The sequence below is a fragment of the Marmota flaviventris genome, chromosome 8 (genome assembly GCF_047511675.1).
Source record: "Marmota flaviventris isolate mMarFla1 chromosome 8, mMarFla1.hap1, whole genome shotgun sequence".
NCBI classification, from domain to species: domain Eukaryota; kingdom Metazoa; phylum Chordata; class Mammalia; order Rodentia; family Sciuridae; genus Marmota; species Marmota flaviventris.
Genome location: NC_092505.1, coordinates 50,096,316 through 50,109,435, shown reverse-complemented (window position 1 = coordinate 50,109,435; position 13,120 = coordinate 50,096,316). Strand labels below are relative to the sequence as shown.

Genomic DNA, 13,120 nt, shown 5'->3' with positions numbered 1-13,120 from the left:
TCAGTGGTACCAGGGATTGAACCCAGGGGTGCTTAACCACTGAGCCACATCTCCAGCCCTTTTAAATATTTTATTTAGAAGTAAAGTCTTGATGAGCTGTTTAGGGTCATGCTAAGTTGCTGAGGCTGGCTTTGAACTCAAAATCCTCCTGCCTTAGCCTCCTGAGTCACTGGGATTACAAGTGTGAACCTTGTGCCTGGCTTACTTTATTGTTTCTTAGTAAAAATATTGTTTGCTATTTTAATGCAAATCTATTTCTAATTCCAAGTATTTGATAGTAAAAGGTTATTTTTCCTAAAATATTTTTAAAAGTAAATACATAATCTGTGCTGCATTCAATAGAAGATATGTTACAAAATTGATTTCACCTCAAAATTAATTTGAGTCATATTTGCTAGCCATAACCTGCAAGTGGCATATACCTAACCTATTGAATCCACATCATTGGCATTTCTCTAATACTTGTTTCATATACATGAAATGCATTTCAACCATTTACTCTGGATAAATCTGCTTTTTGGAGAGTAGAAAAGTTGATGAGAAGAAGCAATGAATTTTCTATTTGAAGAGAAACACAGGCAGATGAAGTTGAGTTTGCTCCGAGTTCCTGTTCACAGCACAAACGGGGAACAGTATCAAAACCCGAGGCAGACACCAGGGTTCTTATCTCTGAACTGGAGATCTTGAGTGGTCACTTTCATCTCCAACCCTAAGGGATTGGCCTAACATAGCCCTGTCACATAAAGATGGCTTTGGGGTTGCAGGAAAGATATTGTCCCTGATGCCCCTTTGGTGAATTGCAGGGGTGGTAGCTCATCAGGCAATTGTATGGGTTATGTGCCACAATTGCAGGAAGGGGTCTGTACTTCTGAACCCTGCAGCTAGCCACTGTGACCCCTCTGTCCCATTGGGTAAGCTCTTCTCTTCCCTGTTTTAAGTTTCCAACTGCTTTTTTTTTTTTGTAACTGATATCAAACTCAAGGGTGCTTTACCACTGAGCAATATCTCCAGCCCTTTTTATTTTTATTCTGAGACAGGGTCTAAATTGCCCAGGCTGACCTTGAACTTGTGATCCTCCTGCCTCTGTCTCCAGAGTTGCTAGGATTATAGATGGTCACCACTGCACTTGGCTCCAGCTGCTTTTTAGCAGGAAAACATTCGGATCCAGTCATTCTAGGTTTGCCTTCCACATTATTCTATTAATTGATTAAAGTTATAGACTTTTGAAACTTGCCTATTCATATGAGGCCCTTTCTAAGGAAGATGAGCTTTCTTCCCATCTTTGATTGCTGACTGCTCTCATTTATTCCAAACCCTAAATTTCAGCCCAACTTGTGATGTCTGCATATCAGTTTTAAGCAGTCAGCCTGGACTTCGTCACAAAGGCAGTGTTTTAGGGAATCTAGTTGTAGGGTAAACACCTGGGGTTTCAGAGTATAAGCTGAAGTCTCTGCCCTAAGCTCTAGAAGAGCAAAGGTCAGAACTAAAAGCTGCATTTTTTTTTTTTTTTTTTTTTTTGGTGCATGTGTGGGACTATTAAGCACAGTAATCTCCCTTCATCTGCAGGGAATATGTTCCAAGGTCCCCAGTAGATTCCTGAAACTGAGGATAGATAGTACTAAACCTTATATGTGTTTTTTTTCTCTTACATACATATCTATAATGAAGTTTAATTTATAAGTTTGCTACAGTGCAAAATAATTAATAATAATAGAACAATTATAACAATGTACTGTAATACAAGTTATATGAATGTGGCTCTTTCTCAAAATATCTTATTATTCTGTAGCCACCTCTTGTGATGGTGTGTGATGATATTTAAGAGAAGACTTTACAGATTCCCTTTGGAATGTCCCAATTTCCAGCATCATTAGGCTTGTGCTTTGGGGCCATTATTAATTAATCATATAAGGGTTACTTAAACATAGGACTATAATGCTGTGAGAGTCAATCTGATAACCAAGATGGCCACTAAGTGTCTAATAGGTAGGTAGTGTATACAGTATGGAAACAACTGGATAAATGGATGATTCACCTTTTGGGTGCAAGAGCGTAAGATTTCAGCATACTGCTCAAAATGGCATGAGATTTAAAACTTATGAATATTTATTTCTGGAATTTCCCATGTTTTTGGATTGTCATTGACTGGGGTTATCAAACCATGGCAAAAAAAAAAAACCCCAAAAACTGCAGCTAAAAGGAACTGTTATAAATGGGACTCTCCTAATGCAGTCAAAGGAGGTCAGCAGCTCCAATTCAATTCAAGAGAACTTAATGGGGGCCACTCAGGCCACACACTGCACTCATCACTAGAACCTTCCACACTTGGCTGAAAGTTTACATGCTCCTAGAAGAATATGTGTTGGGCACTAATTATCTGACCAGCTCTGTTCTAAGTGCTGTGAGTGATCCAGTTAGGGAACAAATCTAACACATAGAAGACCACTGTGTGGTACAGGTGGCTCTTTCCACAGCAACTTTCATTGGTGCAAGCTTCAGGCAGGGGACTTCTACAGCCAGACCTGATGAGGCCACTGGCAAGAAGGGCTGGCCTTTGTTTTGCTACCACAATCAGGTTTCTGTAGCACCTGGAATTAACTGAATATTTGCCTTTAGTACTTTAGTCCTCATTTAGAGCTAGCTCTCAATCCTGAACCCTATTCTTCTAGGTTGGGGCCCAAGCAGCAGACTAATCTGCCACCTTCTTGAAACTGTTCCCTGTGTCTTGTGCTGGGGCTTTGCTCCAGTCTTGATGGCCACCAGCTCCCCACCTTGCTCCTGCCTCTTTGACCCTGCAAACAAGCAAGAGCAGCATAGACATATTGTCCCCGACCACCACCATGCTTCTGTTTCTGTATTTCCCTCTCAGGGAAGCATGCCTCCTCCATCTAGACCTCCAGCTAGAAACCTGAAGTCCATCTTACATTCCTGCCCCCTCTCTGCCCTGTCCAATTAAAGTGAACTATGCACCCTCAAATCTGTTGGTTTCTCTCGGTTCCCAGGTTCCCACATGCGTCTGCTTTGCTCTGCTCCCCACTGCAGTCTCAGCACCCAGAGTGGCACCTATCAAATGGTTTTCACGACAGCTGCCTAACAGATGACCATGAGAGAGCACGAGTGAGCCACGGGGACCTTGCCTAGCTCTTGCTTACCTCCTGAGCCTTGTCTCTCCCCTTCCCCCAACCTTACCCTTCTCCTGGCGACCATCCTAAACCATCCTTGCAGCTCTGTATATCCTGAGCCCAGGATCCATCTTCCGGAGCCTCCTCTTCTCCTCCTATCTGAGTTAAATGGCTTCTCTGTACCCTCAGTCCCTTTCCTAGAGAGCACACAGCTGCTGACATTGCTATTGCCTGTTTGTATATCAGTTGTCTTCTCATGATAAGTTCCAGGAAGCAGAATCTGTGTCAAATTAATCACTGCATTCCCAGTGTTTAGCACAAAGTAGGAGCTCTTCAAGTCATTGTTGCCCAAATGAAGATCTAGAAACTCTGGAGTCTGTTCCTAACTCCCTCCCGCCCTCACATATCTCCCCTGGTGCCTGCTGCCCACTATCCATATGTATTCTGGTCCTGGCACTCTGAGGTCCTCTGCTGTCCTTGGGCCTCAGGACCAGCTCCACTTGGCAATTTGTCTGAGGCTGGTATCACCCATTCTGTTCTTTCCCACACCAGGCCACTTGGGTCAGCGTGTCCTGATCTGCGCTGTAGGACATGGTTTTCTGGCCCTTGACCTTCTAGGGTCTATCCAATGCTCATGCCCTCTCTGGCATGTCCTGACTGGGCCTCCTTTGGTGCTCCATGCTGATTCCTTCATGAATCCCACAGCTCTCTTGGGGCAGGGTCAATATCCAATCCATTCCTGACCCTGTTCCTGTCCTCACAGCACCCAGAACAAGAGCTTGTGTGTATTCTGGTCCAGGCAACGGTCAGCCAGGTTGAGCTTGGTTGATCTGAGGTTAATGCAAGGAGTGGTGTGGCTCTGGGGATGAGGATGGTTGGAGGGAAGCCCTGAAGGTGAGGGAGAGAAGAGACGAGGATGTTCCTCCCAAGAGTGTGGGTGAAGGAGAAGATGAGGAGGACTGAGCAGGAACAGTGGGGAACAAGGGTGTAGGGAAGGAGGGAGCTGGCAGAGCAGAGCTTTGACCTCAGTACCCTGTTTGGCAACCCCAGGCCTCCCAGGCAGCAGAGAGCACACTGGAGGTGTCTGCAAGTGCTCTTCCTGGCCACAGAGGTGCTGGGAAGGGCGTCTTGCTTCTTCTCTGCCCTGCTCACCCTTGTGTGTATATTTCACCCTTTTATCAAGGTAGGAATCAAGTCAGCCATGTTCTTTATGTCTCCTCCTGAAAGGATATGAACCACCCTTATCTTCACCACTGTCCCCACCCATCCTTCTTGCCATTTCTCACATAAAGAAGGCTGCATAGTTTCCTGACATTCATTTTATTATATCATTTTGGCCATCGGGGCTGTCATGATTTATAGCTTACAGTTAAGAACACAGAAGTTCAGAGAGATGGGAGGGCTAACCCAAGGTCACACAGCTAGTCTTGTGGTGGGGTCAGGGGAGCATGGATGGAGAAACCAGCTCCAGAATTCTCTTAGAAAGCATTGGCAGGCACAGCCTGAGTCTGGGTGTGCGCATGCGTAAACGTGTCTCTCTCAATTTGTTCTGCATGCACCTGTGTCTGTCTATACCCCATGCGTTGGTGGTTGCTTGGGCTGCTGGGCAGGTGCCTTTGTAAGCATGGACGTGTGGAAGTGTGTTAGGAAAGTCCTGGGGTCAAGCATGTGTGCATATGGCCTTGGCGTGCATGCATGTGTGCAAACCGGCACTCTGCTCCCTTCTCAGATGTCTTGGCTGTGGCTTTGACAACTGAAACCCAGCTGCGCTCTGGCCGGGAAACATCCGCTGTGGAAACCTAGGAGGAGCTGACAGTCCCTAAAGAGGGGTTACGCATGCTGCCAGCGAGCGCTCCTGGCGCGCTGCCTAATTCCCTGCACATGCTCTTTAGATCTGTTTCTAATTTGGACTCTGCCTCCTTCTGCCCCCACCCATCCCTTTCCACTCTCTCAACTTGCCTCAAACCGGTCAAATTATGCTGAATAACGGCTGAGCAGGGGGGAGAGTGCTAAAGGTCGCTGGTGGGCTGTTGGAGGGTGTAATAATGTCACATTTTAATTTATGCAGGGAACAGTGCAGGAATCAAAAGCAATAAATAATTTGGGCTGCACTCGTAGCTCGGCCAACAGTTACTACTGCAGGTCATGCCACTTCCAGGGGAGAAATCGCTTAACTGTCACACTCTGCAGTCCACGGTGCTTGAGAAAACCCATGTAAATATATAGAGATGCAAAATACGGTATCTTCTCTCTGCAAGGGGACTTGTATTTGGAGATTTGCAGCATCAGCAAGAATCCCTCTAGTTGTCTGAGCATTATCCAGATGTTCTGGGCGCAGTGATTCTAAAACAAAATATGTCTTCCATATATTTTGTCGTCCTGTGACACACTCAATGCCTGAAAGACCCGACTCCATGGGAAAGTGTATACAAAGCTGAGAGAGAAGAGGGTAAAGCAGAGTTGTATGTACACATTGATGGCAGCTCAGAGAAACTCATTTTCATGCCTAGAAAGAAGCGAGGGGGGAAAAAGAAAAAAAAGGGGGGGGGGAGGACTCCTGGACACATTTGTTGGAACTTGTTCATGTGTTTAGGGCTTAGGGATGTGATTGGAGATAGAGTTGTTTCAATGATTAATGTGGACATGGAAAGAATGCATGGATTTGAAGGCAGGGGATTTCCCTTCTGATTTCTTCTGGTTCCTTGCAGGCTCCAGAGCCTGGGAAGGTTGGAGGTGGTTCTCACCTGTGCCCTGTGACTTAGTAGCTGGGGTTTGCACCATGTCTGGGCCTTGCAGGGAGACGGTGGGTATGCTTCTCTTCCCTTCCCCCAGCATGCTAAGTGTGTGCAACTGATGTGTGCTCCAGGGGCTGCTGTGGGAGCCTGGCATGCTGCCTCTCAGCCAGCTTAGCAACTGCAGGAAGGTGGGGTTTGCAGCCTGGGGGCCACTGCCTGGGAAGCTATAGGGCTGTCAAGACCTGGGAGCAGCACCCTCCTCCATCTGGCTGCAAAGGAAGCAGGGGGAGAAGCAGCTTGGGGTGGAATGGTACCCTGGGGACTTTACTCCTCTTTCCCTACCACGTGGCAGATTTGGGCCAGCCACCAGGACACCGTAGGAAGAAAAGGACGGAAGGGAGTCTACATTTCTGTGTGCCACAGGGCCCGTCTCTTATTTCTCCTGTTGCCATTTATTTAGTTATTTAATCATGTGTCATGTTAAGGATTCCACATTTGTCAAAACCCTCCTTTAATCCTCAGAGCACCCTTGAAGGTGCATATGACAGAAAAGCCTAGATGTCTACTACAGGTGTGCTTTCCCCCTCTTTAGAGTGTATCCCACTGAGAAATGGCTGCTCTGTCACATCTTCCAACGCCCTTAGTGAGTTCCAGCACTAGGATTGGGGTCCTGGCCCGTGGAATGTGAGTAGGAGTGAGCTGTTCTGTGTGGAGCCTGGCCCCTGGAAACCACCCAGCAAACATTCCCAGAGCTCTGTCCCCTTGGATGGAACAAGGGCAACCCCACCTACCCTTGGAAACCACCCAATTAAAATGGCAGAACATCCATCATCCTGGCTTTCTGGATGCCTGTATGGAGAGACTGCCCAGATAGCATGTCCCCTGCCTCATCCTGAGCAAGAAATGAATTTATATTCTATTGTTCCCAAGCTATTCAACTTTTGTGGTGATGTTATAGCAGTGAACTCACCCTAAGTAATTAATTAGGAATTTTCACTCTCCTTATACAGATGACTGTATAATGACACTCAGGACAGTTATTGCCCAAGATCACATATTCAGTAAATATCAGGGTCAGTGCAAATCTCAGCCTTTCTGGTTTCAAGGTCAGGCTGTGATCTTGTGAATTGTCCCAAGTGTGTTTCAGAGAACACTATAAAAACCACTACCAAGCTGGGTGCAGTGGTGCACGCCTGTAATCCCAGGGACTTGGGAGGCTGAGACAGGAGGATTGAGGGTTCAAAGCCAGCCTCAACAACAGCGAGGCGCTAAGCAACTCAGTGAGACTGTGTCTCTAAATAAAATACAAAATAGGGCTGGAGATGTGGCTTGGGGGTTGAGTGTCCCTTAAGTTCAATCCCCAGTACCTGCCCCTCCCAAAAACCCACTACCCAAAATACCCCCACAACTCTGGAGTTCAAATTGGTTTGGGAAATACCAACTCAAGGCCGCAGGTCTCTTGGCTGCAGCTCTTTTTAGGATGGCAGCATGCCAGTGACTTCTGTGAGCACTATCAGAGATCAGGCTCCTGCATCAGACGACCGAGCCTTTGCTCCAGAGCTTCCGGCGGAACAGGCTTTGGGAGGGGTTGAGCTCCCATGTCTTCAGTTGTGGGGTGAATTGCATGCCCTTCCTACCCCCTCAAAAAAGGCACTTTTAAGTTCTAACCCCCAGAATCTTAGAACGGATCTTGTTTGGAAATAGGGTCCTTTGCAGATTTAACCAAGCTAAGATGAGGTCGTTAGGTGAGCTCCAATTCAATGCCACTGGTGTCCTAATAAAAGGGGAAATTTGAGCACACAGAAAGGGACAGGCAGAGTGGGGAGGCCTTATGAAGATACACGGTGACACAGCCAGAACACCCTGTGAAGACAGAGGGTAGGACTGATGCTTCCGTCAGCCACGGAACGCCAGAGATGGCCTACAAACATCAGAAGCTGGATGAGACAAAGACGGACCCTGCCCTGGAGTGGTCAGACAGAGAGTGTGACCCTGCTGGCACCTTGATTTTGGTCTTGTAGCCTCCAAAACAGAGAGGATGAATTTCTGTGCTCCATGTCTGCACATTGCTATGGTGGCTCTGGGAAATGAGTAGACAACTTTGGACTCCTGTCAAGACTTAAATTTCTTGGCAATGTTATCCTCCCAAGAATCATCCAAATGATAAACTGGGGTGGCTTACCAAAAGCTAGATGGAGGACAAGAGCGAGCCTTGAGGGATAAGCAATAGCACCAATAGCAATTGAGAGCTGCAGCTTTGGGGCAGGGCCACCGGGCTTTGCATCCCACTTCTTGTTTATTTATTTATTTATTTTGGTACCAGGGATTGAACTCAGGGGCACTCGACCCTGAGCCACATCCCTAGCCCTATTTTGTATTTTATTTAGAGACAGGGTCTCCCTGAGTTGCTTAGTGCCTTGTTTTTGCTGAGCCTGGCTTTGAACTTGTGATCTGCCTGCCTCAGCTCCCCAAGCCAATGGGATTACAGCCATGCACCACCACGCCTGGCTGCATCCCACTTCTAGTGTGCCCTGGGCCCATTACCTCCCATTACCTCAGCTCTCTGCACACAGCTTCCTTTTCTGTAATGTGGGGACACCAACGCTTCATAGGTGACAAGAGACTAAAATGCCTAGGCTAGTAGCTGGCAGGTGGCTAGTACCTGTTCCTTTGAAATGACACAGGGAAGATTGCATGGTAACTTTAAAGGCAGACAGGCCACACTAGAATCCACCACTCCTGTCTCCATGGGCAATTTGATAATTGCTAATCACTAATCTTTTGAAGTCTGCATTTCTCCATCTATATACTAGAAAAAGTAGTCTCTATTGTGAAAAGATGATTGTTTTTTTTAAAAAAGGTAAAATCATGACTCTGAATAGATAACAAAAAGAACACACAATATTTTTATTAATAAATGAACCAAAGATGTTACAACTGATTCAAAAGAGAATGCAAAGGACAGGCATATTTATGGATCAGGAATTTTGATTTTCAGAAAGCCACAGTGAACTGGCTTTTGCATGTGGTAGAAGGGTTGACAGAACTTGTTTCCTGTCCCCAGCCAAGAGCCATTCTGTCTTCTGTTCCCCAAAACTTACAGAGCTGTAGAACAAGCTCAGAGCGGAAATCAGCCCGGAAGAAAGGGCTTGGAACAACACATAGCTCTTCTTGCAGACACCCACTAATCCTTTTGCTGATTCCAGATTTCCTTATTGTGTCTCACATATTGTATGGATGGGGTTGGGAGAAGATGAACACATGAAAAAAACAAGTTGCTGAATAAGGCACAATCCTATTTTCATAAAAACAAACTAGGTGTATTTGTACACACACACACACACAAGTGGGCGTGCTGTACTGTTGATTAAATATAGACAAATGTCAGGAAGAACACACAAGGGTTGTCAATGGTGACCGCCTCTGGAGGGCAGGATTAGTGATGGAGATAGTGGAGGGAGGCTTCCATGACTACTTCTTCTTTTTTTTATTTGTTATTTTTAGACATACATACAGTAGGATATATTTTGAGATATTATACATACATGGGGTGCAATCCATTGCAATTTATTTTACTTTATTTAGTTGTCAATGAAACTTTTGGTTCTATTTATTTAGTTAGTTGATTTATTTATTTAGGATTAAACCCAGGGCGTCCCACATGCCAGGCAAGCTCTCTACCACTGAGCCACAATTTTGATCCCATTCTTATGGTCGATGATGATGTGCAGTTACACTGTTCGTGCATTCATATATGAGCATAGGAAAGTTATGTCTCATTCAGTCTACTGTCCTTCCTATTCCTTTCCCTCCTCCCTTCCTTTCATTTCCCTTTGTCTAATCCAGTGAACTTCTATACTTCCCTTCCCTACCCTCCTGTGTTATAGGTTAGCATCCACATATCAGAAAGAACATTCTACCTTTGTTTTTTGGGGACTGAATTATTTTACTTAGCATATTAGTCTCAAGTTCCACCCTTTTACCAGCAAATGCCATAATTTCATTCTCCTTTATTGCCGAGTAATATTCCATTGTGTACATATACATTTTATTTATCCATTCATCTGTTGAAAGACACCTAGGTTGGTTTCATAGCTTGGCTATTATTAGTTGAGCTGCTATAAGCATTGATATGGCCACTGACATGACTTATTTTCTAACCCTACTTCACAGTATACCATGAATGAGGCATGTCTGAATGAGAAAACTGTCCATTATGCTTAGCACCATGGGTAACATTTCATATATTGTTGGCTTCTTTATTATTATGAACTTATATTTAAAGAGCCCAGATTTCCCAGGGTTTTTCTGCGGACAGAAATCACCAGCTAGACCCACCTGAATGTAGCCCTACTACTGCTCCCTTTCAGTAAAGCTGGTTTTATAATCTGGCCTTGCATTTTGGAAACCTGAGAACTGGAGAAGGCCTTCTTCCTGGGGTACAGTCTTGGGTGGCTCTGTCTGTTTTTTCCTCCAACTTCCCCAACCCCCCCGACTTGGGCTCACCCAGTATTTAGCTCCCTGACCACAGGTGGGAGTCCTGATGGGGGCCAAACTCTAGAAAAATGGGCTGCCTACATCCAGTGCCATCCTCCTGCCCAAACTGAGACCCTGAGACACCCACTAGCTTCATAGGAGACATGTTGGCACACTGCCCTGGAGGAGGTGTTGGGCACAAGGGTCAAAGAATACCAAGTTTTTGATCACACAAATTCAAGGATCTAATTTTAGCCTCCTGTTTGTCCCCCAAGGTTGGCCATGGTGCATTGGAGAGGACTTGGGATGGGGTCATAAAATGTGACCCTAGTATAGGTTTGGCCTCTCACTAGCTGTGTCTCTGTGGATTGTGCTTTAGTTTTCCCATCTGCCCAAGGGGAATAAAAAAATGTTTATTACCAAGAGCTACTGTGAATTTCAAATGAGGTGATGTCTGTTAAGGTATTTTGTGATCTGAGGGTTCTGCTGAGATTTGACTATATAGTGTAGTATATTTCAGGCTGCTCTTACTATATAGTAAGAGCAAATGCTATCTAGTACTTCCCTGTGACCTAGTGTGTGTGTGTGTTTTACATATATGTAATCACTCACTGTTCACATCTTTGCCATGAGTAAAGTACTGTTTTCCAGTCCTGATTTTACAGATGAGAAAACAGAGGCAGAGAGGTAAGTCACTTTCCCCAGTTGGATGGAATCTTTCATTAGGGAACCATCTTTTCACTGTCTCCCAGGCTCAACTGTGTTTCCTTTTCTTTTCTTATATCCTTTCTATTGTAGAATATGTCAGTACATGTAAGAGTAAAAAGGATATGATAACAGTAATAAGGATATGAATTTATTACCTAGCTTCATAAATTCCCAAATTACAGCCAATCTTGCTTCCTTGCTTCCTCCCATCATTCCTCTATAAAACAAAACCTTTAGGTCATGTCAAATCTTTAGCAGTTTTTCAACAATTCCCTAATAAAATGACTATTCAATGTTCATATTTCCCAGGTTATTTTCTACCTTTTAAATTAGATTGCTTATTTCAATTGGAATTCAAATAAGAGTTCCACAAAATAGTTGAGTGTTAGGTTTCTTAAGATTATTTTAGCATATAGGTTTCCTCCTCTCTTTAATTGCATTCTTTGGTTTGTTTGTTGTTGTTTTTTTGAATAAAGTATGTGGATTTTGCTGAACACACCCTTATGGTTTGTATACGGTTATGATTCCTCTGTTCCCTACATTTTCTGTAAAATCATATTATATCTAGAGGCTATCCAAAATCAGGTTTTCTAAAAATAGACTTGATTTTTTTTAGGGCTGTTTTAGATTCACAGCAAAACTAAGAGAAAGGCACAGACATCTCATATGCCCCCCGGCCCAGCACATGAGTAACATTCTGCGTTGCCAATGTTCTCTGCCTCAGTGATATACTTTTTGTGGTTGACCCTACATTGATTATACATATTAATCATCCAAAACCTGTTTTAGCTGGGGATGTGTGTGGCTCAGTGGTAAAGCATTTGCCTCATATGCACAAGGCTCTGAGTTCAATCCCCAGCATCATCTAAAAAACAACCCCTAAAGCCCATTTTACACTAGGGTTCACACTTCATGTTGGTTTTGGACAAATGCATAATGACATGCATCCATTACCATATTACATACCTTACATTAGCATGTATCTATATATCCCTACTATAAGATGGAAGAGCTTCATTGCCATAAAAATTCTTTGTAGCCATTCATGGTGGTGCACACCTATTGTCTTAGCTACTTGGTAAGTTGAGGCAGGAGGATCACTTGAGCCCATGAGTTCCAGACCAGCCTGGGTAGCAGTGAGACCCCATCTCAAAACAAAAACAAAAACAAAAACACTTCTGTGCTCTATTTATTCATCCCTCCCTGCCTCGCATCTCCTGGCAACCACTGGTCTGTTTTCTGTCTCTATAGTTGTGCCTTTTCCAGAATGTCTTATAGTTGGAATCATGCAGTATGCAGCATTATAAGGCTGACTTCTTTCACTTAGTAATGTGCAGGTGAGATCCCCCATGTCTTTTCATGGCTTGAGAGCTCATTTCTTTTTAGCACTGAATGATATTCCATTGTCTGGATGTGCCATAATTTTTTAATCTAGCCACTTACTGAAGATATCTTGGCTATTTTCAAGTTCTGGCAATTATCAATAAACATTCATGAGAAGGTTTCTCTTTGGACTAAGTTTTCAACTTCTTTGGATTCAAATCAAGGAATGAGATTGCTGGATCTCATGGTAAGACTACATTTAGTTTTATAAGAAACTGTCACACTGCCTTTCAAAGAGGCTGTGCCATTTTGCACTCCCACCAGCAACATCTGAGAGTTCCTGTTTCTCCACACCCTCACCAGCATTGGGTTTGTCAGAGTGCTTGCTTTTGGCCATACTAGTAGTTATGGAAAGGTATCATTGCTATTTTTATTTTTAGTTTCCTAATTATACATTCTATGGAGCATTTTTTCATATGTTTTACTTGCCATCTGTATCTTCTTTGGTGAATGTCTGTTAAGGTTGTTGACCCATTTTGAAAAAAAATGGCTTGGCTGTTTTCTTCTTGTTGAGTTTCAAGGGTTCTTTGTAAAGTTTAGTCCCCTATCAGATATGACTTTTGCAAATATTTCCTCCCAGTCTGTGGCTTATCTTTTCATTCTCTCTGTCTTTTTGACAGAGTAGAAAAACTTGATTTTAATGAAGCCCAGATTATCAATTCTTTCTTTTATGGATTGTGTTTTTGGTGTTATATC

At 44.1% G+C, this 13,120-nt stretch overlaps 1 long non-coding RNA gene and 1 other non-coding gene across 2 annotated transcripts in view; both read left to right on the top strand.

Annotated features, from left to right (window-relative positions):
• Window positions 1–13,120, top strand: part of LOC114093360 (uncharacterized) — a 117,821-nt gene that overhangs the window by 70,477 nt on the left and 34,224 nt on the right. The gene's annotated exons all lie outside the window — the stretch shown is intronic.
• Window positions 11,836–11,908, top strand: Trnam-cau (transfer RNA methionine (anticodon CAU)). The gene has a single exon. It is a non-coding gene; the product is annotated as a tRNA-Met (tRNA).